The following is a 5,284-nucleotide window of genomic DNA, read 5'->3' as shown; positions in this document are numbered from 1 at the left end:
CCTAGGACTGTGGGAGGCCGAGGAGGGAGGATCACTTGAGCTCAGGAGTTCAAGACCAGCCTGAACAAGATAAGATCCCATCTCTACTAAAAATAGAAAAATTAGCCAGGCCTGGTGGTGCACACCTGTAGTCCCAGCTACTTGGGAGGCTGAGGCAGGAGGATCATTTGAGCCCAGGAGTTTGAGGTTGCTGTGAGCAAGGCTGACGCCACGGCATTCTAGCCTGGGCGACGGAGTGAGACTCTGTCTCAAAAAAAAAACCTCTCACAGTAGGATGAATCCAAATGTTGACAAGCCTTTCCTAATCTGGCTGCTGTCTTCCTCTTCCATCTCATCCCTTTCTCTCCCCACTTCACCCCATCGAATATTCTAGTTCTCCGGTGACACTCAGGTACTGTCCCTCCGATGCCCAGGTACTGTCCCATGCTGCCAGGCCCTTTGCATTTGCTGCAAGCTTGGCCTGGCGCGTTCCTCCCATGGCTGGAGGTTTCTCCAATGGCACCTTCTTAGAGAGCCCCCCGACTGACCAGAGTGATGGGCCCAGTCTCTCCCTACAATATCACCTGTTTGTTAGGTTTTACACAGAGTTTATCACACTTGCAGACTGCCTTGCTGGTTTGTTTACGAGTTCGTTCTTCCCCACTCCATGAGGGCCTTGCTGGCCTTGCCTGCTTTGCATTCCTGGCACCTGGCACATGCTCAGCACTTGATACACATTTACTAAGTGTTTGAGTACAGGAATGGACGGACGGATGGACGGTTGGACGATTCCTTTCTGTAGGGCTGCTGTGAGCATGAGGTGTGATACTAGGTGGCAAATCACTCTGGAAATTGGCCTGTGCTGCACATGGTAGGTGTTTTGCCCCAACGCCATACCTTGCACACAGTAGGGGTTCAGTAACTGCTGATGAATCAACTCGCATCACATGAGGCAGGATGTAGGGTGTGAAGGAAGTGTAGACAAAGTGCCAGGGCTGTGGGGTCTCATAATAGGCAGGGGTGAGGGAGGCTGAGGGCCTCTCCAGTCTCATTCCTCCGGCCTCTGCCTGTCCACGCCAACTGCAGCCCATCTGCCCCCCACACCCTGCTGCTTCCCACCTCCAGGCCTTTGTTCACCAAGTGCCACCCTTCTGGAATACTGTCAGAAGGGCCACTGCCCACGCAGCCCTCACTATGTAGCTATTACCTGATTTCCCACAGATGCTGACTGAACACCACCTACTCTGCGCCCATCACCGTACCAGCCACTCAGAATCAGAGACAGCCAAGGACAAGGTGGAGGTCCCTGCCCTCATGGAGCTTACAGTCTAGTGGGACAGAGCAAGCAGTCCAGCAATCAAAACATTAACCTCGGCAGAGCGTGGTGGCTCACACCTGTAATCCTAGCACTCTGGGAGGCCGAGGTGGGAGGATCACTCGAGGTCAGGAGTTCGAGACCAGCCTGAACAAGAGTGAGACCCTGTCTCTACTAAAAATAGAAAGAAATTATCTGGACAGCTAAAAATATATATAGAAAAAAATTAGCCAGGCATGGTGGCACATGCCTGTAGTCCCAGCTACTCGGGAGGCTGAGGCAGGAGGATCGCTTGAGCCCAGGAGTTTGAGGTTGCTGTGAGCTAGGCTGACACCACAGCACTCTAGCCTGGGCAACAGAACAAGAGTCTGTCTCAAAAAAAAAAAAAAAAAAATGGCTAAGATGGTAAACTTTATGTTATGTATATTTTACCACAGTGAAAAAAAATGTAAAGGTACAAAAGTAAATCTCACTCCGGGGAGGCTGAAGCAGGAGGATCGCTCAAGCTCAGGAGTTCGAGACCAGCCTGAGCAAGAGTGAGCTAGAAAAAATTAGTTGGATGTGGTGGTGTGCGACTATAGTCCCAGCTAAGGGGTCTACAGAAAGAAAGAATAAAAAAGAAACCTGGGCCAGGCGCGGTGGCTCACGCCTGTAATCCTAGCACTCTGGGAGGCCGAGGTGGGCGGATCGTTTGAGCTCAGGAGTTCGAGACCAGCCTGAGCAAGAGCGAGACCCCATCTCTACTAAAAATAGAAAGAAATTATATGGACAGCTAAAAATATATATAGAAAAAAATTAGCCGGGCGTGGTGGTGCATGCCTGTAGTCCCAGCTACTCGGGAGGCTGAGACAGAAGGATCGCTTGAGCTCAGGAGTTTGAGGTTGCTGTGAGCTAGGCTGACGCCACGACACTCACTCTAGCCTGGGCAACAGAGTGAGACTCTGTCTCAAAAAAAAAAAAAAAAAAAGAAACCTGATATCACATGTCACATATAGAAGGTAACTGTAAAGTAAATAAAATAAAAATATTAATAAGACCATGTTATCGTTCCATCTATTAATCACTAATTGTCTTTCTTTTTGTTGTGTTGTTTTTCTGCTAGTTATCTTTCTGGCTGGCCGGCGGCTGTGGCTGGAGTCCTGATTCCCGCAAGAAGGAGAAATTAATAAGGGAAAAAAAGATATTTCTTTCTCCTCAGTGTAATCAGAGTTAGAAAGAACCAACTTTCTCATCTTGCAATTCTGTGTTAATGGTCACCCCAGGGTGCCCTGGTGCATGGTGTAGGTCCTTGAACCTCCCAGAATCATGTCATGTGCCACTCACTTCGGGAGTCCTACATTTCAGGAGACACAACTGGGACATGGATGCAATGAAGGCTTTAAGTCAGAGTTGACATAACAGGACTAACATTTTAGACAAATCATTCATGCGGCAATGTGGTCAGCAGCAAAGGCGCAGGCCGGAAACCCAGCTGCCCTGAGGAGAGGAGGTCCAGGTGGGACGTGTGGAGGGTCCAGCCTAGGAGGGACTGGAGTGAGGTGGGGGTTGAAAAGCTCAGAGGTGCAATCCGGGCAACGTAGTGACTGGCTGATGTGGGGAAAGGAGCCATCTAGGGGGACTCCGGGATTTGTAAATTTGGGGACAAGGAGGAGAGAGGTGGCAAAGACAGGAGAAGGCAGTTGTGGGGGGTGTGTTGTGTTTCAAGTGTCCGTAGGACCTCAGAGGGAGAGTCTTTCATTCATTTATTCATTCATTCATTTCACAAATATTTTCTGAGTCCGGGCAGGTGCTGGGGGTGCATTGGTCCATCAGACAGACGACATTCCTGCTGCGAGGGAGCTGAATGTTTGCGGGAAAGACAGACACTGGGAAGGGCAGAAAGAGACAAGCAAAGAAGAAGCAGTGGGAGGTATGTGTGGGGCTCAGGGCTCTGGGCTACGTGGGGGATTTGGGGTCCGGCAGCACAAGTGTGGAAAGTAAAGCTGTCTGGGTGGGTGAGCCTGCTGGGGAGGGGGCGGAGTGACCTGAGCAGGGGGGAGGGCAGCCCACCAGTGTCCCTGGGCTGCAGGGGAAGGAATGCCCGCATAGAAAACCGCCACGGAGCAATCAGTGGGGGAGGGGAGCTTCAAAGACAGGACAATTGACAGGTTCATTCATTTATTCAATCAACCTTCACTTGGCCCCTTCTGTGTGCCAGGCTCCGGGCAACAAGAGACGAGTGAGAAGTCTCACAGGTGTATGGACCGAAAATTATTAGGCAAGGCCTCATGAGGGAGATTCTCTTAAGAAGTACAGGTAACTTACACGCGGAGGGGACACAGAGGAGGGGATGCGCATTGTTTTAACCCACACACAGCCAGCGCCCAGACCGCGCCCTTCACGAATGCGGATCCGCACAGCCCAGAGCGTTCCGGGGAAGGGGCGGTGGGTGGGGGGGCGTCGGGGAAGGCGTCTTGCAGGGAGGCGGGTGGGAGGGTGTAGAGCACACGCCAGGGGCTGGGGAGAGAAGTGGGCAGTCGTTAGGGATGGGAAGGGCCGGCAGAGGTGCCCCGGCGCAGCCCCGTGGCCTGAGCTCAGAGCCACCCTCTGAGGGGCAGTCCCGGCCTGCTGAGGACCGCCCTGTGCCTGACCCCAGCCCACCACTTCCTGGTCCGGGCCTCCCCTTGCTGCCTCCTCCTAGAGTACACATCGGCGTCATCCCGCAGTCTCGGACGCTCAGGGCCGGACTGAAACCTGAGCGCCGGGGTGCAGAGGCCGACAGGACTTCAGGGTTCTCTTGGCCGATGTGCACAGTGGCCCAAAGCTCCCTTTAACCTGCCCTGGCGGACCCGCTTCGGAATCAGCCCTTGGACAAAAGGCCTCTGGCGCCCCCTCCTGGCAGCTCTGCTTCTAGACTCCCAAACGCTGCTCTGCCGCAGACCCCACCCGCGTGGCCTGAACTCATCCAGACGGTGCCAGCTGGGCGGGATGCGTGTCCGCCTCGCGCTGTTTACCTGAACACCGGCAGCCTCCTAACTGGGCCCCTTCCTCCGTCCTTCAGCCACCGCTGGGAGAATCTCTGTAAGAGCCTATCTGTGGAACGCTACCGAGCAATACAAGTAAGGAACGATCGATCCCCACAGCAACTGGATTGGGTCTTAGGGCCCTACGCTGACTGCAAAAAGCCAATCTCAAACATACCGCGTGATTCCACCTATTAATATTCTCAAAATGAAACATTTATAGAGATGGAGAACGACAGGGTTGCCAGGGATGAGGGAAGGAGAGGGAGGATGTGACTATAAGGGGAAACGTCAGGAATTTCTTCTCCAGAATGGAACATTCTGCGTCTTGCTTGTGGTGGTGGTTATATGAATCCACACATGTGATAAAATGTCACGGAATTATACACAAAGACAAGCAAAAATGGGTGCATGCAGGCAGCGGTGATGTCAAGCAAGGTCTGTAGTCTGGTCAACTGCAGTGCGGGTCACTTTCCTGATTGTGATAATGTGCTGTGGTTATGTAAGATGCCACCACCAGGAAAGCCAGGTGCTGGGCACACCAGACCTCACTGTGCTATTTACATAACTTCTTGTGAGTCAATAATTCTTTCAAAATAAAAAGTTCATAAAAAGAAGAACGCATCCCTGGCCATATTGTCCACCTGGTCGTCATGAGTGGTGCCTGCTGGGCTCTAAAGAATGACGTCCGTTCTCCCAGCTGGACATGTGGGGCTTTCCTGGCCTGCCACTTCTCCCTGAAAGGAAATCTGCCACCTCCCTTAGCTCACCAAGCCGCGCCCCGGGCTGGCCAGCAAAGTAGAACGTCCGCTCTTGGAGGGCACGGGAGGCTGGACCTCACTCGCCCCCCTAGTCCCACCTGGCAGGACCTCTCAAGTTAATCCCAAGGGGTCCCCTCTTGTCCTGGCCTGCGGGGGGCACTCTTCTCTCTCTGCTGCTCTAGTCCTAAACAGACAAAGTACCCTTCCCCATGGCGCTGCCGGGCTGA

At 53.0% G+C, this 5,284-nt stretch overlaps 1 long non-coding RNA gene across 1 annotated transcript; it reads left to right on the top strand.

Annotated features, from left to right (window-relative positions):
• Window positions 1-2,487: 2,487 nt before the first annotated feature.
• LOC138398149 (uncharacterized) lies at window positions 2,488-4,830 on the top strand. Its single transcript, XR_011235932.1, has 3 exons — window positions 2,488-3,203; window positions 3,492-3,589; window positions 4,335-4,830. It is a non-coding gene; the product is annotated as an uncharacterized lncRNA (long non-coding RNA).
• Window positions 4,831-5,284: the final 454 nt, after the last annotated feature.

This window comes from Eulemur rufifrons, chromosome 17 (genome assembly GCF_041146395.1).
Source record: "Eulemur rufifrons isolate Redbay chromosome 17, OSU_ERuf_1, whole genome shotgun sequence".
Taxonomy (NCBI): Eukaryota; Metazoa; Chordata; class Mammalia; order Primates; family Lemuridae; genus Eulemur; species Eulemur rufifrons.
Note: the sequence above shows the minus strand (reverse complement) of the source record. Positions and strands in the feature narration are given on the sequence as shown.